At 43.6% G+C, this 21,085-nt stretch overlaps 1 pseudogene across 6 annotated transcripts in view; it reads right to left on the bottom strand.

Annotated features, from left to right (window-relative positions):
* Positions 1–3,811: 3,811 nt before the first annotated feature.
* Positions 3,812–21,085, bottom strand: part of LOC143273829 (protocadherin Fat 4 pseudogene) — a 51,117-nt pseudogene continuing 33,843 nt past the window's right edge. Inside the window, exons 2-6 of one of the 6 annotated variants that reach the window (XR_013052030.1) lie at positions 17,180–17,456; positions 12,017–12,201; positions 10,899–11,119; positions 8,770–9,838; positions 3,812–8,111 (exon numbers count right to left, since the gene is read on the bottom strand). The product of XR_013052030.1 is annotated as a protocadherin Fat 4 pseudogene, transcript variant X2 (transcript). Of the gene's footprint in view, positions 8,112–8,148; positions 9,839–10,898; positions 11,120–12,016; positions 12,202–17,179; positions 17,457–19,343; positions 20,063–21,085 lie in introns of those variants that run through there. The other 5 variants (XR_013052031.1, XR_013052034.1, XR_013052029.1 and 2 more) reach the window with 5 other exon arrangements.

The raw sequence follows: 21,085 nt of genomic DNA, 5'->3' as shown, positions 1-21,085 counted from the left end.
AGATTCCTCAGTCCTTGGATGGGGTTTCTGGCACAACTATTAGGGTGTTTGGCCATCCCATCACCAGAGTAGGTCAGTCCCAGCTGTCTCTCGACCATTGCCAGCAGTCTTTTGTGGGGGTATTTTTGTGGATTTCTGTGGGCCTCTTTAGCACTGGAGAAATGGCTCAGCCATTAAAGGCTAGGCTCACAACCAAAAATATGAGAAAGAAATGACTTTTAATGATGTTCTACTTTGTTGAAAGAACAGTACCCAGTTTAATGGCCATCAATCAGACTGCCACTGGAAGCAGATGGGAGCAGGTGCAGAGATCCACAGCCAAACATAAAGCAAAGAGAGGGTGCAGGTTTGAGGTTTCCATCCAGGCCCTACCCTTGGAGCTCAGGGAATCCCAGGGAAGAGCAAGAGTCAGAATTGTGGGATGCAGAGGGGTCGAGGACACCAGGATATCATGGTTGAGAAACCCATGGGGACTCACAGAGCCTGGAGCTGCAGCAGGGAGCCTGTATAGGTCTGCACTAAGTCCTCTGCATAGCTGGTATGCTGTTGCCTTGGCCTTTTGGGGGCACTTCTGAGAATGGGAGTTTGGGTGACTCTGACATTTCTGCCTGCTCTGGGGACTCTTTTCCTCCTTGGGCATGCCTCACCCAGCCTTGATGTGAGGGTTTGTGGCTGGTTGTGTTGTGTTCTATTTGGGTGATGTCCCATGGGGGCCTGTTCTTTCCTGGGGAGAGACGGAAAGAGGGAAGCAGACAGAAAGGAGGAGGTTGTAGCAATGCCCACATTACTACCCATTCACCATGTCTTAGTGATGGGCTGAGGATTAAAAAGAGAGACAAGACAGCAGCGGGTCATTCGTCTCAGTAGAATGCCGTTTATTGAAAGAGGGAGGAGGCCTTAAATACAGACTTACAGTACAGTGGAAGAGCAAAAGAGGGCAAAGGTAAGCTACAGATGTTTTACACTCTAGCATTACACCAATATGCAGGATACGCGAACAAGGAACCTTCGGTAAGCTGTTTAGGAAGAATGAAACCGGCAGGGAATCAGCATAGTGAGGACATCTGATCAAGGTCAGCAAGCAAGGCAACAGCTCCCCAAAAAAACGGGGGCCAGGGCCCAACAGGAGGTAAGGGACAACATGGAGGAGTAGAGGGGAAGCTCTGGTCTGGGTGAATTGTATCTGAGTACAATAAAAAAAAATTTAAAAATTATACCTGTAATTGATGTTTATTAAATAAACTATTACACATAAAAATGCTCTAATAAACCAGTTAATACATAAAGTTGTAAATAATAATCTTGGCAGTATGTAAATGTTTTGAGAATATCCTTAGCTATTTTCTGGTAATGTAATTATATTAGACTGTGAGTTACTTCCCATGAAATTATTCTAGGCTATGAGTTATATAGTGGAATTTTATTTTATCAACTAGTTAAAACATCAAAGGTATCTTAGGAGTTTGTAATGAACTTTACAGAACCGAGATGTTTTCAAGTGGTTATTCTAAACTGGAGATTTAAGTGTGTTGTCTGTAACTATTTGAGTGATTGTAAATAAATTATTATTTATTGAATTACAGAAACAAGGGAAATCACTTCTGGTCCCCATATTATATGAGTCTATGAGACATAAATAAATTAACTAAATAAATAAATGCATGAATGAATCGGAAGCTGGAGGGGACAAGCATGAGTGATGGGAACTCATCCCTTAAATTTTTGGTTGTGAGTCTGGCCTTTAACGTCTGAGCTATCCCTTCAGCTCCCCCAGAGACCACTAGAGCATGTAAAAAAAAAAATCTATGAAGGTGGTGAGGGCTAAGGAAAACTTCTTATCCATCTTAGAGCTAGACTTTTTCTGTCTGAGGGGAAAAATAAGGAAACGCACATGCTTTCTGATGGTGGTAAGTTTCTCTTTTACTACATCTTAGAAAATCTCTTTCTCTGAGAATCTCTCTGTCTCCACATGATACATTCCACATTGTTACATTCTCCATAAATTCTCCGCACACCCACATACCTCTTTTGCACAGTTACATCTACACATTTCTTCTCTCTACTCTCTCACATTCCTTCACTAAGTACCACATCTTTCATTCACTCTTTACTCACTCATTCTCTCATTCATTCATTCACTCATCATACTCCCACAATCTTTTATTTCTCATACTTCTCCTTTTTCTCTGCCTATACAGCTGCATCTCTTCACACACATCTATATGTTACATTTCTTCACACACTATTGCATCATTTACTCACTCTTCATTCACTCCCCTGCGCCCCCCCCCAGTCTTTTCTCTTCTGAATCTTTGGTCCCAGTTCTCTCTAGTTCCAGTTCTCTTCAGTTCCGGTTCTGTCTCCATGCAGCTCCATCTCTCACTCAGCACACAAACACTGTCACCTGTGCCCAGCTCTTTCCACAATTCTATCTCTCTCTCTCTCTCTCTGTGTCTCTGTCTGTCTTTCTCTCTCTCTCTCTCCTGCTGGATATCAATCTTTGTTTTTTTCTTTTTTAATTTTTTTATTCATTTTACATAGCAACAGCAGATCCTCCTCTCAACCCTCCTCCCAAGCCCCCCATATTCCTTCCCCGATCCACCGTCATGTCCTCCTTCAAAAGTTCTCCCATGGGGGAACAGCTAAGCCTGGTACCTTCAGTTAAGGCAGGACCAAGACCCTCCCTGCTGCATCAAGGGTGAGCTAAGTGTCAGACCATAGGTAATTAGGATCCAGAAAGCCAGTTCAGGCATGAGATAGACTTGATCACACTGCCAGGAGCCCCTCCAACTCTTTTTTTTTTCTTTTCTTTCTTCCTTTTATTTTTTGTTTTGTTTTGTTTCAGAGACAGGGTTTCTCCATGTTGTTTTGGTGCCTGTCCTGGATCTCACTCTGTAGACCAGGCTGGCCTTGAACTCACAGAGATCCACCTGGCTCTTCCTCCGAGTACTGGGATTAAAGACGTGTGCCACCACCACCCAGCTCCCTCAAACTCTTAGCACAAGATAACTCACATAGTTTCTCTTAGGCTAGTAATGTCACATTGACCCATGACACCATAGCTCTAAGTTGGTGAGGGATTCCAGTAAACAGTTGCCTGAACCTTGAGCCTGAGACTAGGACTACATGCAAAAAGTCAATTACTGAGAACATTACATCTAATAAAGTTCCTTCAATCCAGACCTCGAATCAGCAACAAATAACACCTAGGAAATTGACCTCATGTATTTATCTCTAGGGGAAACCAGATATTTGTCTCCAGGGACAACCTGCCTGCTTTGAATCTGCTCTGAAGTCTAAAATTATCTGTCCATGTAAAAGGTTGTCTTTGTGGCTGAGAATCCTATTTCAGTCTGAGTAATGTAAAATACAGGCAGAAATCATCTTCCTGACCATTCACGGCTATATGTGTGTCCAACAAGTATAAAATACACCACTAAAGGGCAGTGGAAAGTACCCCACAGCTGTTCTTATTAGGGAGGCATAGCAGTGGCACCCTAGAAAGTTACAGACAGAAAACAACTAGTCATTCAGTCAATAACCCCACAGCTTTGCCACATGGGGGCCCTCCAACAGGGAATCACGTGCCTGGTGGGTCAACTTATTAAATACTAGTGGTCACTGTAGTACATTCATCTAGCTCCCTGCATTAGTAAAGAGAGAAAGAAGAAAGAAAAAGAAAGAAAGAAAGAAAGAAAGAAAGAAAGAAAGAAAGAAAGGAAGGAAGGAAGGAAGGAAGGAAGGAAGGAAGGAAGGAAGGAAGAGAGAGAGAGAGAGAGAGAGAAAGAAAGAAAGAAAGAGAAAGAAGGAAGGAAGGAAAGAAAGAAAATTTTTTTTTAATTTTTCAATTGTTTTTGGACCATAAATGACTGTATCTGAAGTCACATAAAGAAAAAACAAAACTAAGATTTGAATGCTGTATGTAAATTCTTGCCAAGTCTCTTCTTCTCATTAAATTAGCATCAAAACTCAAGGGGAAAAACTAAGCTCCAAAAATGAAAAACAAATAACAAACAAACATTTTTTTTCTGAAATGTCTACAATGGGAGTCTGAATGAACTTTCCAACTTTCAGTGATTGCTACTGGGAATGTGTCACATTACCTGACAAGTGGTGAGTCATGAAGGAATCGGGAAGGGACATTCTGCTTTCCTGCGAAAAGAGACATTCCACCTGCAGCCATGCAAAACACGAAACCATCTGCATGGAGAAACAGTTCTACAGAGCTGGGCATGTAGCTGCATTCTACAGCACCAGCTCAGTGGAAAGGAGGTCCTGCAGAAGGAGAGTTAAACAGGCTCCAGGGTCATTTTCAGTAAGGACTGGTAGACATTGTCATATTAGTTAGTGCTTTCTGAGGCAGTTATGTGGGTGATATTGTGTTCCCCAGTATATTGTGTACCCTAATAAGTTTATCTGGGGTCAGAGAACAGAACAGCCACTAGACAGACATAGAGGCCAGAAAATGGTGGCACTCACACCTTTAATCCTACCCTTCTGGAGGCAAAGATCCATCTGGATCTCCGTGAGTTCAAGGCCACACTGGAAACAGCCAGGCATAGTGACTCACGCCTTTAATCCCAGGAAGTGAGCTTTGAATCCCAGGCAGTGATGGCATAAAGCAGAAAGGTATATAAGGCATGAAAACCAGGAACTAGGGTGGTTAAGCTTTAGGCTTTTGAGCAGCAGTTCAGCTGAGATCCATTTGGATGAGGAGTCAGAAGCTTCCAGTCAGAGGAAACAGGATCAGATGAAGAACTGATGAGGTGAGGTAAGGTGAGGTGGCTGTGACTTGTTCTGTTTCTCTGATCTTCCATCATTCACCACAATACCTGGCTCTGGCTTTATTTTTATTAATAAGAACTTTTAAGATTCATGCTACACAGTTAGAATAAGAAACATATTGAAATGCATACTAGTACCATGCCACAATACAGTCTGTGAAACTACCAGTGACTGACAGAAAGGATGATACAATACAAACCAAAATGAGAAAAGACACAAGGTTTCCCCATATTTCAAAAAAAAATCCAAAACCTTCCTGTCTGTGGAGATATACTGAGATGGAAAAGGAATTGTTATTCTTTTTACATATAAAGCAAAAATACCTACTTTGCTTTTTTCATGTAACCCAGCATCCGGTACCAAAAAAAATGCCTTCTTCCTCCAAGGGTTCCAATATTTTATCTATCCTCTACTTATCCTGGCCTCAGACCCAAGCATGGCAGAGAATGCTAGAAGCCCAGGATTCTACAGAGCGTGTGGTGTAACACGAATCTTAAAAGTACTTATTAATTAAAAAAAAAAAAAACAACCTAGAGCCAAGTATTGGGGTGAACGCTGGAAGATCAGAGAAGCAGAGCAAGCCACAGCCACCTCACCTCACCAATTCCTCAGCTGATCCTGTTTCCTCAGACTGGAAGCCTCTGAATCCTCATCCAGAAAGGATCTCAGCTGAACTGCTGCTCAAAAGCCTAAAAGCTTAACCAGGCTTCTAGTTCCTGGTCTTCACTCCTTATATACCTTTCTGCTTCCTGCCGTCACTTTCTGGGATTAAAGGTGTGAGTCACCATGCCTGGCTGTTTCCAGTGTGGCTTTAAACTCACAGGGATCTGGATGGATCTCTGCCTCTGGAATGCTAGGATTAAAGGCGTGTGCTACCAATGCCTAACCTCTATGTTTAATATTGTGGCTGTTCTGTTCTCTGACCCCCAGATAAGTTTATTGGGGTGAATAATATATCAACCACAGTGTGGTGATCTGGAAGAAGCTTCGGTAGCTGTCACACTCATACTTTTGGATGAAGAGAGAAGGCAGCCAGACTCACTGGCTCAAAACCTTGGCACTATTAGAAGGGAGGCAAGATAAAAGACTGTCCATGTGTCTGAAGCCAGAATGAGATGCACAGTCAGTTCTAGAACAACAGGTGCTACAGAAACAAGCCTATCTCAGGAAAACAATAGAGGAGAAGGAGAAAAAACACCCAGAGGTAGGTGAGTCTGGGCAGCAGAACAGCAACCAAGGCTTGACAGAGGGAACATGCACAGCCAGACTCACCATCAGCCCCTCGGCTGTTTGCTTCTCCCAGCAACTTCCAATTACAAGCATCTTCATGAGGAACAGAAGACCACTGCTCCTGGAACTTCACAGTAATATCACCCATTAGTATGTAAAGATGCAGCGTCAAGCGGCTCCAAGGATGAAATCTTACAAAGAAGGGATGAAAAGCAGAGAAGACAGTCCTTCCTTAGTGTGTGCTGTCCCAGGCTGGACTCCAGAAAGAAAGCCAAAGAGTAGCGTCTTGGAGCTCATCATCCAATGTGCACTCAATGCACTCAGCCCTGCCCTTCAACACAGCCATAAAGGAGCCCTTAATTCTCTTCCTTGAGTCATGCAAAGATGCTGACAGCCCATAAATAAGATCAACTGAAAGAGTTTCTCATCTGAGTCCCTCAATCTAGGTGCTCCTCTCCTTCCTGTCCAAGGCTACTGACTGTATGTACAGTATATGGTGATGGGACACTTTCTGTTGGAATGTGACACATCATATGCACTTTATACACATTTTCATCAGTGAACCATAAAAGAACTGCCATGATACCTAGGCTAGACATCATGGGAAGCAAGACTTCCATGCCAGGATTGCCTCCTTTCACTAGCCCACACCTCAGCCTCCATGGCTACTGTTGGTCTCCTGGCATCCTCTCCAACCAACCCCATCCTTTAGCTTGGAATCTGACCTTGCCATTGGCTGCTGCCTGATTTACGACATCAATCTCCCTGTAACCCTACCAGCAGCTGCTAGAATTTTTCTGTTTCCACAGTGATGCACAGGTTTGGATCATCACAGGTAAGCTGTGACCACTGACCAGTGAGTGCTGTCTGATATTGGACACACTGGCCACTAGGTCAGCTCATGAGACAAGGAGAACCAATGATCTAGCGCCATTGTACTGTGGATTGCTGACACTATCCCTCTGACCATGTTGGTAAGGAAAGAAACTTTACAAAGTGTTGTAGATCCCTTCTCCCAGTTATTTTTACTACACTTTTAAATCTTTGTTTAATGGGGATACTATTGATGTTGATATAGCTAACCTGAGTCGAATGCCAGATTTAGCTTTGGTTATTACTAGGTATGTGATTTTGGACAGACAGTTTACTCTCAAGTGTTTTCCATTCACCCCAGGGAGATAAGAGTGTCTCCATGCTCTGGGCTCTGTATTGTCAAGTCTTAAGAGGCAAGTAAACAGGGAATAAAATCAGGCCCATCTTGATGGTGCTAAACTCAAGAGACCCTGGGAACATGAAGAAGGTATGCAGAGATCTAGCACTCGTTACCATGAATGGGACAGACTCCCTCCACTACTGTTAACTTATTATGTCAAATTCAGGGATATTCTAAAAGTAATGTTCACACCAGGAATGGTGGCACACACCTGTAATCTCAGCATGCAGAGCTCGAAGGGATGAAGGTCGCTTCAAGTCTAGGATGTTCTACACTGGCCTGTCTCCACACTCACCAAATAAATGTTAAACATAGACAGAGAGAATGACTGCCATGTTTTGGAGTTACTTGGACTTCTCTGGATGAAAAAAGGAAATTGGGAGAGATTAAGAGGGCTGTGGGTTCTGAAAAGGGCAGTTACTGTAGTGGAAGAAATATCGAGGGAGTTACATGAAAGACAGACTCACAGTAAATGGGGGAAGGGAGAAAACCTGGTACACAGAGTTAGAAAATCTAAAAGTACAAGAAGGCACTGCAGAGGTGCCCTGGAGGTACACAAAGGCAGTTTGGAACAGAATGCTTCAGACAACAACAGATTTTAAATCCAAGGCACAAGGCATTGCCATTTCCCGAGCCATGTTTAGGCAAGCACACTGCTGGGATTAGTCTGGGCAAAGGTTCCCTGTCATGTATAGAAAGCAGTATCCTGCTCTGGTCCCTGGCTCTCACACTCCACGAAGCCCATCTTCCGCAGCATTCCCCACGTCTTACATGCATGGGTGGTGTTGGATGTCATCAAGTGTGACTGGGCACTCCGCAGACAGCTCTTGTCTGCACAAGGACAATTGATAGGTATGGAGGCGGTTCTCACAAGGATGCCTCACTAGAAGAGTTTAAAAAATTAACAGTTACTGAGGAACTCTTTAAGAACAATTTTTAACCAACAGTTAAACTGAGAAACAATCTTATTCAGAGATGAACCCCAAAATACATTAGCAATCTCAAGAGGTCATAGTAAACGGGTGCAAAAAAGAAAGAAAAATATCAGCAGGTTGCATTCATGAAGTCATATATGCATATGTGTTTAATGGTTATATAAATAAGAGGTTATAAAGTATACAAGGAATGGACCAGGAGGAGTTAGAGGAGGAAGGGTAAATAGCTAAATACAGTACCTATCTATGAAATTCCTGAGTTATCATTTCATAGTAGCATCAAGCCAAGTGGCCATGGCATGTGCCTTCCTCACCAGCACTTGGGAGGCAGAGGCAGGGCGATCTGTGCGATTTCCAGGCCAGATTGGTCTAGCTGGAGAGACACTGTCTCTCTCTGTAGAGCAGGAACTGCTCTGAACAGGCTGAAGGCACAGGCGTGAGAAGCTGTCTAAGGTTCTCCTATCTCTAAACACTTCCGTTTTCTGCCTCTGAACACAGTTGTGAAGCAGTGTCATAGCAGGGATAAGAACAAGGCAATGCGGGCCAAGGAAGGGCAGTGTCCAGATCAGAGCAAGGGTCCAAGTGGATCAACTAGGAATTCCATACCCACACAGGAAGAACGAGCAGTTCATCGAATGAGTGTCATCCTATCCAGTACCAATGATCATTCTGAACCATTTTCTTTGGCGTATGTGAGGGAACGTAGGTCTTAGACTCTCCCAGGCTGTAAAACTGGAGATAACACAGCTCCGTCACAGGAAGCCACAAAGCTTTCATCTCACCATTTTTTCCACTGTCCTCTTGCTTCCTACAGAAAATTTCTTTGGGACAGAATGTGCTCTGCCGCCCTCTGTGTCTCTGCTGAGGAAGGCCACACCCTCAGCAGGAAGTGTGGGCAACTTCTCCAGGGTCTTGAACCCAGCTGTGAGTTCAGCATGGCTCCTGGCATCGGACTCCAGCACTTGTTGCCAGCAGCTCATGGACCAAGGAGTTGGCATGACCAGGCTGACTTTGCTGACTGACCAGAGCCTGATCTCTGCCTCAGCACTCTCCTATCCAGTTGTTCTCCAGTGGGATCTCACAGGAAGCACTGACAGGAGAGGGGGTGTATCCCTGGACTTCACTGTAACTGTCACTGACAAGAATAACACTCTCCCTGCCTGCCTATGCAGCCCAGGGTGATAATATTTTAGATCCCAATTCCTTAGTCCTTTCCTATCCAACACTGTCTGCTAGTCTTGTCCAGGCCACACCACTAGAGGTGCCAAAGCAAGGATACAGCCTGGCACCTTCCCACCTGGAAGGCAGTCAGCTCTATGACTATGGCCACAACAGTCTGCGACCCCAATGGCTGGAGGACTCAGGCAGTGCCAATGATTCTGTGTCCTACCCTGGGAGTCCCACCCTACCACCAGAGATGGTGATGGTGCTAAAGGAGATTCAGCCAGCAAATGTCCAAACCATTTCTCCACCTCTGCCATCTACAATCCCACACCTGCTCAAGCCATGCCAGACAGCAGTCTTCAAGGTGAGTAAAGCCAGGAGGGGAAGGAGTTAGATCTGCACTCAAAGGAGACTCAGATCTTCCTTTTAGCATTGGATGTCCACACACAGGAAGAACGGGAGTCCTGGCAGGTTAGCTTTGGCTCTGGCTCACCATCCTCATCTTCATTCTCTATAATGAGAGACAATGCAAGACAGTGAGTGACAGCTATTCTTCATTATGTTCAAGGCGTGTGCCAAAGGACACATGTCACTGCCCAAACTAAGCAGTCCCATGCACCAATACAATACAGTCACCTCCTTCCTAATCTATTTCTTGGGATTCTTGAGGACAGCAATAATTTTCTGGTTTGGTAACACTTGATTTTTCCTGAGTTGAAATCGGACTCCAGAGCAATGCAACTCTGAATCTGTCCTGGAGGAAATGTTCCTTCCATATTCCAAGTGTCTGTTGTGAAACTGTAGTGAGAGTCTGGTGGACCTGTGGAATACTGCTAAGTGGGGGCAGAGTCTCTCTCTCTCTCTCTCTCTCTCTCTCTCTCTCTCTCTCTCTCTCTCTCTCTCTCTTATCTCTTTCTTACTCTCTCTTTTCTTTTTCTTTCTCTTTCTCTGTGGTTCTTCAGTGGTGACCCAAGTCCATGTTCATGTTGATGTGTTCTCTACTACAAAGTCACACTCAAGCTTAAAGATTTCACCTTCTTAAATTAATTTTCATGTCACTTATAAAATGTCTGTGAAATGGGAGCTCAAGGAAAGTCAGGGTTCTTGAACTCCTTTCAGGAATGTGGAGCTGGTTTTGGATACCTAAACCCAAACAAAAATCCATGTTTCTGGGAGCTTATGAGTAATGCCATAAATGGAAAGAAGCAGGCAGAGATGGGTAAGTTTTGGAAATTATGGACCAGACAAACTGCCTAATAGCAAACTTCTAAGAAATGAGAGGCACAGTTTCCAAGACAAAAGGGAGGGTAACAGGACCAGACACCAAGGGAAAGCTTTCACCTCCTCCCATGATTACTACACATGCACACACTGCTCAAACAGGAAGGGACACGCAAGCATCTGAGAAAACATGATATTGCATGGTCATCAGAAATACCTGAGGAGTTACTACGTTTCCAGAAAGAGGGGCTGCCCTCGCTACTCAAGCTGAGCTCATAGGAATGCCTGTCTTATTGCTATAGGAGCCTGAGTGATGAGGTGCGCTGAATGGAGGGGAGCATCTCACTTACCAGGCACTGACTGCTTCCTTGACTCTTCTGCAGTGATGGAAATGGAGAGGTCCCTGGGATTGACACCTTCAGGCCAGACACTGTCTGCTGCAGAGTCCAAACCTCTGCAAGCCTGCTCCCAGGATGTTCAGATGAAAACACCACTTGTTGACAGGGACAGGTCATTGACTGGCCTCATTCACAGTCCTTCAGAATTCCTGGACTTCTCTCCAGCTCCAAGCCTGGAACAAACAGAGAATAAAAATGTGGAAGAGATGACTGCTGAGCAATCAATGCCTCTGGACACCTATGAGGGCACAAAAGTAAACCAAGACCCATCACACCTCCCTTTCACACACCCTGACATGCAGCAGCCCCTGAACTACACTGATGCTGGGAGCCTAAGGCAGAAGCTAGCTTCTGATAATGCCTCCTTGGGAAGAGAAAGACAGAGACAGAGAGGGGGAGACAGTAGGAGAAAGAGAGGTTGAGAGAAGGAGAAATATTTGATTCAGTCCAATGCTATGACTTCATATGACCCTAAATGTCTCCTGAATGTTGTGTTTCCAAAGTTAGGGATTCAACATGTGATCTTTAAATTAAATAACTGATTAATTTTGGTCTGGGGGATGGGATCTAAACCTTTGCACATGCTAGAATAGGCCTTTACCACTGAGCCACATCCCTGGCACTTTTCATTTTTATCCTCCGTGGAGTCCAGGCTATACTGGAACTCACAGTCTTCCACAGACTGGGACTGAGGTGTGCAATCATTCCTGGAGACACATGAATTTTGAGGGATCACAGTTCTGGCAGCCTACACATGACAGCCACAGTGCCCTACAATATCATATTAGTCCATTCACAGGAATTCAACACATCACCACTTGCAAAGATAGTTTGTTCTACATATCTAGTATGCTATTACTCCACTCTACAAAATTTAAAAATTATTCTCTAGTGTCTTTGGATATCCGGTATCCACTGGCCACCACTCTTTTCATAATCTGTGATAGTCATTAAGCTAAATCATCTTATTTAATCCTTTAAAATTTATGGAACCCAGATGTCCACCTCATTTTCTTGGCAAGGCTATTCCCACTCAGAAAGAGACCCCAAGTCCTGTGCACTCCCCATACCTCCAGGTTCTGCCTCCTTCTGCAGTGGGTGCCCTTGGTGACTCTCCACGGTGCCCTGATGACTTCTGTCCTGATAGTGAAGTCAGGGACCACCCTGTACACTGTTAATTAATAAGACAGTCAACATACACCACTGTGGTGAGAATTCTCTGTGGGATGCAATTCTCTAGGTAGAAGGCTGCTTTCTGCAAAGATGGACAGCAGATATGAAAGAGAAGTGAGAGCATTTTCTTGACTATCTGTGTAAACACCATGTTAACAACTGAGAAGGATATATTTTTCTCTGTTTTTTTGAGTCTAAATTATCATACATTCTTGACATTCATAAACATATATGTAAATATTCTTTAAGACAAAAACAAACGTCTTTCCTTGAACCAGGCTATTTGGTTCTCTCCTAAGATGATTTAAGGCTTCAAAATGAACCAACAGAAATACAAAGTAATATTTAGCATACATGACATAATAGCCCTGAAATCTCATGCTGTGGGTCCTCCACTAGGTTAGGCTGAAATGCCAAGCAGGCTTTTTTTTTTTTTTAAGTGTATTTTTCTTCTTGCCACAGGGTGGCAGGTTTGTCCTTAAAAATGGAGCTTCCATACAACCATTTGCTAATTTTTGTTTTCCTTTCCATGACTAATAGAAGCTAGAAGTCACTGGGAATGGCGTCTTCCTTTTCCTCTCTTTGGTTGGGTCACCTGGTGACAGTGTTCTCTGGTTCCTTTCTGAGCAGCAGGCCTTCAGGTGAGGGGGTGATGACTTCCTGTGTGCTGAATCTGGACCTCCAGGAGACAGGAGAAATTTTCCTTGCCTCTCTTTCCTGGTAGGACAGATCATCCTCGGGGCCAGCATGTGGCTCCTGCCCTGTGATCCTGTGAATGCATGGCCTCTTTCGAATGACATCTCTATGGATGCTCAAACCGCAGAGATCATCTGACATCTGTCTTCTCTCTTCATGTTCCCATGTTTATTTATACTAATAATCCTTAAATTCCCAGCCCTTTACTTCCCAGATAAGAGATCAACATTTATCTACACCCCTAACCCCAGGTCCACTTTTTCACAGAACAGTAGAGAAAGGTCCCATTCCCAGTGCTCATAATCACTGCAGCCAAGTACCCATTTGCCACCTGGTGGTTGCTTTCTTCTCTTTGATACTATTCAGAGTCACCATGGAAATAAACCTCTGAGCTGTCTGTGGGAAATATTTTAAATTAAGTTAATTAAAGTGGAGAGACCCATCCTAAATGTAGGCAGCACCTACCCACGAACTAGGGTCCCAGGGTGACCTAAAAGAGAAGCAACCGAGTGCATGCATTCCTGTCTCTCTGCTTCCAGTCTGCAGGTGTCATGTGCCCAGCTAGTTGTCCTGACTTCTCTGCCATGACAGACCATACTGCTTGCAGTGTAAGCTGGAATTAATCTGCACCCTGTAGCAAGAATCTTAAAAGTTCTTATTAATAAAATCAAACCTGGAGCCAGGTATTGGGGTGAACACTGGATGATCAGAGAGACAGAACAAGCCACAGCTAAACTCACCTGGCCAACTTCTCAGCTGATCTTATTTCCTCAAACTGGAAGCCTCTGTGTCCTCATCCAGAATGGTTCTCAGCTGAACTGTGCTGCTAGAAGCCTGAAAGCTTAACCAGCTAAATGCTTAACCAGCCAAATACTTCTAGTTTCTGGTCCTCATGCCTTATATACCTTTCTGCTTTCTACCACCACTCCCTGGAATTAAAGGCTTGCTTTCTGGGATTAAAGGCATAAGTCACGTATCCTTGAACAGATGGATTTCTGCCTCTGGAATGCTAGGATTAAAGGCGTGTGCTACCACTGCCTATCCTAAGTATCTAGTGTCTTTTCTGTTCTCTGACCCCAGATAAGTTTATTAGGGTACACAATATTTTGGGGAACACAATACCACCACAGCACCCCCTTAATTTGCATTTTGTAACGTATTTATCACATCAGCCAGAACTATTGTGACTGTACAAGAGCTAAGTTTAGACAAATTAAATGATGTCCCCCAAGTGTAGAATAATTTTGTATCAAAATTCTATCTAGAATTATATTTGCATATTAGAAAACATAAATCTAGGATCTGCTTGGCTGAATGTGTCTTGATTCACTTTCTCCTCTATCTGGTGAACACATACGAAGTATTTTAACACCAGCATGTACATATTTTCTTTAAAATTAATTTACTATATTTGAGGTCATTGAGTTTCCTACAAAGAAGGGTTTATACTGACTCCTAGGTCCAGGCAGAGGTCAATGTAATTCTGTGGTCATGGGTCAGGCTAGGTGCTTAAAAGCCAGTTGAGACAGTCTTTACACCATAACCACGGGGTGGGGGTGGGGGGGACACAGCCTGATACTGTTTGTTATGTCATTACTAACTCCCATTGAGGCAAGCTTCGTGGTGACAAAAGTTTCTTACATTCAAAAAATGGGTCTCTGTTTAATGTAGCTTAAAAACCATTCAGCAGTGTTATAAGAATGTTCAGTTCAGATGGAAATGCCTGTCATACTGAATCTTGTATAATTTGGATAACATTATAAAATTCTGAGTAAAATATACATTAATTCAGTGAATTAATACTAGATATTAAATTAAAAATCTGATGTAAATTTATTCCATCTGTCTTCTGAGTTGTTCTTTATTAGATTTTCATGAAGATTAAAATTAATTAGGTTTATAATGAAATGATATTGTGTGCTTGTGTGCCACCTCTCACTACAACTTTTCCAAAATCCTCTGTGTGCAGAGCTGAAGGTGCAGACTTACAAAAACCAAGATTAAAAAACAATGCAGTGACAGCATATGTTTCCAGAGATCTCTATCTCTGTGCCTATATTGAAGCACATGAACACATGTGTGTATGTATACATTTGTTTTTTCAAGGACTTGTATCCCATGCTCCTTTAAAAGTTTTTAAGTTTAAGATGTCATGGTCATTTTTCCAGATTAGCCTATGACCTAATTTGGTTTCAATTTTGGGAGAAAAGAGTTTATTTGGCTGCTTGCAGGTTACTGTGCATCCTCAAGGGAAGCCAGGACAGGAAATTGGAGGCAAAAACTGAAGCAGAAGCTATGAGGAATGCTGCTGGCGGGCTTACCCTCAGGCTCTAGGTCAGCTGGCTTCTTTATATATCCCAGGACCCACGGCCTAGGGGTGTGGTATAGCCCTGTCAGGTTGGGCTTTCTTACACCAATTGGCAATTAAGAAGTGCCCTATAGACAAGGCCATAGGCTAATCTGGAGGTAATTCCTCCATTGTTATTTCCTCTTCCCAGGTGTGTCAAATTGACACCAAGATTAGCCATTGTATTATAGAACCCTACCTAAATCCACTTTCTTGCTAAAAGCCCTTGGGACTACATGTACTTTAAAAGTCAAGACTGGGGGTAGTGTGGTCCCCAAAGAGCCAAGGTGGATATTATTATAGCATTTCTGACTGAGTCTTGGGGAACACATGCTAATCAAATTCTTTAACATTGGTCTAGGGACCTGCAGAAATACACTCTAAACAGAAAATAGAAGATTATGAGTGACCGTGTCTGGGAAGCCGGCTTTATCCCCAGGCAAATCTGTGGCTGAGTCTCAGGTGGGGTGTGTATCATTGTAACTCTTTGCCTTCCTTTGGTGCAAAGCACTGGGCTGGATGAAGCCACTGGATGAAGCCGAAGGAAAAGTCAGTAGAATCTGGCATCCTGATGGTGTCAGAAGCGGCACAGCTCTCAGGGCAGGCGGAGGTCTGTGGGATGGTGGTTTTCTGTATCCTCTGATGACTGAGATACAAACCAGGCCCAGAGCTGCATTCAGCTTTGTGACCAAACCCTGCGTGGAGGCAGCACATCACATGCAACCATCCTGTACTCCTGGGAGAACTTTCCTGAGATGCTGAAAGATTTACTGAGTCCGCGGAAGAAGGCCAGCGTGGGAATTCTCTGCCAGGCCAGAGGAGAAGCAGAGGGAACATGAAGCAGGATATGCTGAGGCGTCCCAACCTGTAGAAACAAGTCCGGTGATGCAGCCTGCGCATGTGCCTTTCAGGGATCTAATGGAACAAGAAAGTTCTGCCTCTGGATAGATTCCCATTCTCTGAAAGACTTTGAAAAACCTTTTGTGATTCATACATACATTGTGGTCATGAGAAAGTAGGGTTTCTTTGCAATCTCATGCTGAATGCAATGAAACACATTTTATTTTTTAAATATTATATATTAATTTATTTTCTATGTGTATGTGCATATGTTGTTCATGCTCGTGGAGGCCAGAGGACAATTTGCAGGAGTCGGTTCTCTCCTTCCACCATCTGGGTCTCAAAGAATCAAACTCAGGTCATCAGGTTTGGCTGGCAAGCCTCTTTGCTAAGCCAGCTCAGTGGCTGAGACAAGACATTCTTTTAAAAGCAATTCCATCTCTTTACTCTCATTAAATATCAGGTGGGTAAAGAATACCATGGACTGTGTCCCAGGACAGGGGCATGGCCTTTAATTCCCCATGTACGTGGTTGTTGGACAGCAGAATCTCGAATGTCTCAGATGTGTACATACCTATGCATCCAGTACACGAAGAGACTTCAAAGGAACATTCTGGAGGTTTGGGGCACTCTTCACTCGGTGACTTTTGCTGTTCCTGTGATGCAGTGTACCAATGGAAGAAAAAAGGGTGTCTGTGCTCGTAGTTGGAGGGTACAGTTTATCACAGTGGAGAAATCGGGAGGCCAGAGCTTGAAGCAGTTCATCATGGTGCAGCCTCAGTCAGAGCATGAAGACAGATGAGTGTTCATGCTCAGAGAGCTTTGTTTCCACACAGTCCAGGAGCTTAGTCCAAGGACTAGTCCTCCACACCTAGCGTGAGTCTTCCCTCTCAACATAACCTAGACAATCCCTTACAGGCCTGCCAGAGACTTGCCTCACAGGTGAGTCTATATCCTGTCAAGTATACAACCCCTATAAAAACCACATCAATAGACTAGTTATTTCATTGCATTGGTATGCTCTTACATTTTTATAGTTTATTCAACAACAACAACAAAACCCAAGCTACTTAATAAAAATGAGTAAACGACAAGATTACTCTAAAATCCATATAGGATGAAATAGAGATACTCATTTGGAACCAGAAGCTGAAATTTACTCCAGGTTTTCCCATACCTGAATCTAACGCTCATCTTAAAATTGATCCATTTCTGGGACAGTCTCCTGCTTTTCTCAGAGTTGCTGTAACATTGTTTGGACAGTGATTTCTAGAACATTAAAGCATTCCTCAAACGTTTCTGAGTCTTCCCAAGTGTTAAGCTTGCTAGTTCATAGGGCGTATAGCACGGCCCTGTAGCTGTGAATCTGTGAAGTCAATATCATTTCCAACCTCCTTTACTGACCACACCTTCACCTTCAAACTGTGGTTTCTCAGAGAAAAGGCAAGGGAACCCTGGTTTAAAAAAAAAAAAAAGAAGCCAAGTCATGACTCTTCTGTCCAGAACTGGGGCTTCCCGTCTCATCTTGAAAACACAATCTTTCACTGGTTGTCAAGTCTCTGCCAGATCTGGCTTGCCTCTGTTTCCCCTCCCTCCTGTCTTGAAGCTCCCATGGGGCTCCAGTCACACAGGTCTCATAGTTCTGGGCCAGGTGACTCAGAATGTTTGCATTTACCATATCCTCTGCCTGGAAAACCCCTCTACATATTCACACATCTGGGTTCTCATGCCCTCCAAGAAGAGGTTCAGCCGCCACCTTCCTGGTGAAGCTTTCATCATGCCACTAAAAATGTCAAATGACACCCGCAGCACTCTTGATCCCCCAATATAAATTTTGATGTTGCGTATTGCCTGAGCCTACCTTCTTGTATGTAAGCCCTGTGAAGCCTTTTTTTTTGGCCAAGTTGTTGCTCACTGCTGTAGTTTCAGTACAGACTTGAATGCATGCATGTAGGAGGGACGCCCCAGCATGAATGTTTGTTGAATGAGAGATAGACAAAGAGTAGCATCTAAGTTGAATAAAGTATGTACTTGAATGGAAAAAAAAAAGGAAAGGGATACATGAGACTGCTCCTAGGTATTATGAAGGAGAAGGTTTATTGTAGATATGTGGGAGAGCATAGCCAGAGGCTAAAACATCTGGGAGAGCCCAGAATGGACATGACCAGACTGAGGTGGGCCATGTGAGGAGATGGAGGAAGGGAAAGGAGAGAGGAGAGAGGGGAACCAGGTGCAAAGCCAGGAGGCCCAAAGGTACACACATAGCACTTAACCAAAATGATTGGATTAAGGAAGGGTAGCTAGGAGAAGGGCAGCCCAACCCCAGGGCTGGAGAAGGTCAGGGTAGCGGGCTGGGTATGCCAGCCAGGAGGACCCTTTAACAGGTAGGAACTGAGGGATGCAGGGAGAACCTGGTGGCCAGGTCTATTTTGACATGTTGTATAGGCACCTCAGCTGTTTGTCCCAGGTTTGAAACCTAGCAGTACTGAGGAGCACAAAGGAGTGAGGTGACGTTAGGTGACATGGGAAAGACCAGATGTGACATTTGAGAATGCTATTAGCTGCCTCTGTGGAGGTGCTGAGAAACACACACACACTTTGGGGGGAATCTTGAGATGTTCATGCATCACTGATAGATTTAGAACTCGCTGTATTAAGAAAGGGTGAGGTTAGCGAGGACTTAGAATAGACTGCAGAAGATCCCTTAGACTAGACATGGGCCATGTGAACATCAAGGCAGGCTGAGGACACTCAAGGACACCAGGCCAGTTAAACACACTCAAGACTGAATACCATCTTCAGCTACTAGAAGATGCTGGAAGAAATCTTGCAAACAAATGCAGGGAGGAGAAACACCTTAGGTGTCTAGAAGCAACAAGAGACAGAGCACTGTGAAGAAGCCCAGCAGAGGAGGAAAGTGGGATGCAACTGTCAAAACAGTGTGGAAATTCGCGGAAAGGACGAGCATGGCATAAGGAATTGGTGAGAAGGAAGTCAGCATGTTTACTGTTTCTGTTCTTAACTGACCTAGCGCACGCAGCAGGAGGAGACAGCATAGCATGGCCACCAGCAGCCTGAGACTAGGGTTAGGTTTCTGTCAGAAACTGGAAAGCTGCAGGCATTGTTACCACAAATACCTCTTCTCCTTCCTCCTCCTCTGCCATTTCTCCTACGCCCGTGTAAATCTTCAGTAGCAATATGATGCCACATCACTTATCCTTTCTCTGCGGACATGTCTATGAACCCATCTTCAGGTTCTCATACTGCCTGTCTGTAGTATGCCAGTGAGTCTACACCAGTGGTGTTTTATATTCTAGGTAGCCTTAATCTTCAGCCCTCACCCTTGAATCCCAGAGTGTCCATCATCCCTCTGGCGTCCACTTGCTCTGGAGCTGTTCTTGATTTTCCAGTAGTTCTCCTAGGAAGTAATCAGTTTGACCTTCCCTGCCTCTGTGTTTTGAAGACCATCGGGGAAAGAGGGAATCACAGTTTTAACAGAAGCATCAAGAGCTCAGATACACAGTACATGGTGCTGCCCTGAAGAAGTGCTTAAACTTAGAATAGGCACAGGAAGAACACGGTTAACAAACGGCCTGCAGACAAGAACAATGGCATATAAACTTTCCAAGAGATAAGTTTAACTCTGAGTTGTGGTCCTCAGTAAGTTCAACGTGTTGTCTCAACTTCAGCTTGACACCGGAAGTCACTGAGGCTGTCAGCCACACTGCTAGACCAGAAGGGAGGATAACAGAGATGAGCAGGAATCAGTTCAAAAAGCAAAAATCAGAGCTGGTGTGAGGTGGCACACACCTTTGATTCCAGCACGCCTGAGGAAGAGGCGAGCAGATCTCTCTGAGTTCAAGGCCAGCCTGGCCTACATAGTGAGACCCTGTCTCAAAGAAAAGGACAAGGAAGCGAATCAGGAATGAAGCATGCTCCAGGCATGGGATGTGAGGGTGATTCCTTTCAGATATTTATTTTTGAGTGAAATATCTGATATGAGTCTTTCAGACCTTTAAGTAAAAATATGATGGGGCCAGGTGGCTTGTCTATTTCTCACTTTCCCCTCCATGATCGGTAGATGTTTAGAGGAACTTCTGAATTTCAGGACGCTACGAAAATTTATAAGAAAGTCTTGATTTGTGCACAGTTAAATGCCTTTGAGCAATGATTTAATATTCTTGTCATTACGACTTGGCTACAATGCATTCACAGTTCTTTATAAACTACAGAGTTACAAATACTAGTTCCTGCCTGGATCAAACAACGTGAGTGTTGGTTTAACTCTTTGTAAAACTTCAGTTTGGAAGGAAGGGGCTGTCAGCCTTTTATACTATGAACAGTTGCCCATCCTTTTCTGACCACTGGGGGTCACTGCTACATTGTAAATATATTTCATAATTCCTAGGCAAAAGTAATCAGTTAGGATTTACTTAGGACATTACAATCTATACATTGTGATTACTTGAAAATAATAGTTATTTTTGAGTAAATTTACTCAAAATTTTGAGTATGGTAATTTGAGGAGATTTTCCTTAAAATGGATTATTATGAAATTCACATTAATATTTACATGCAAATATTCATCTATAAAGTGGAATTTTTATTATCAAAGCCTGTGTCCCTTAATATTTATAGGTCAACAGTAAAATTTCTTTGCATGGAATATCTTTGCAAAAGAGGACAGACCCTAAAAGGTAGCAGAAATCAGTAAGAAGTGGAACATACTATCAAAGTTAGTGGCAAATATTATTTTGAGCATTTTGCAGTCATTCAGCCAATTAGTTTTTGTAAGACATCTGCATCCTCCAGAAATGATATCATCAGAGTCTAAGCAAGGAGAGGCTGTCCAGGGGAAATTAGGTGAACAGCACATGTTTAGTATACTGTTACGAAACAGGTGAAATGTACATGTATGCGTGCATACGAACGAAACACACAGAATTACATGCATGCACATACAACATTATCTGACTTTTAGCAATGACTTCCTGTTCAGAATTTTGTAAAATCTCAGTTCACCCTCTTGGGAAGCTAGAAAATTTCCTTTTTCATATCCAGCGCCGAACACCTGGCTCCCAGA

The sequence above is a fragment of the Peromyscus maniculatus genome, chromosome 6 (genome assembly GCF_049852395.1).
Source record: "Peromyscus maniculatus bairdii isolate BWxNUB_F1_BW_parent chromosome 6, HU_Pman_BW_mat_3.1, whole genome shotgun sequence".
Classification (NCBI taxonomy): Eukaryota; Metazoa; Chordata; class Mammalia; order Rodentia; family Cricetidae; genus Peromyscus; species Peromyscus maniculatus.
This window is presented reverse-complemented; position numbering and strand designations above follow the sequence as displayed.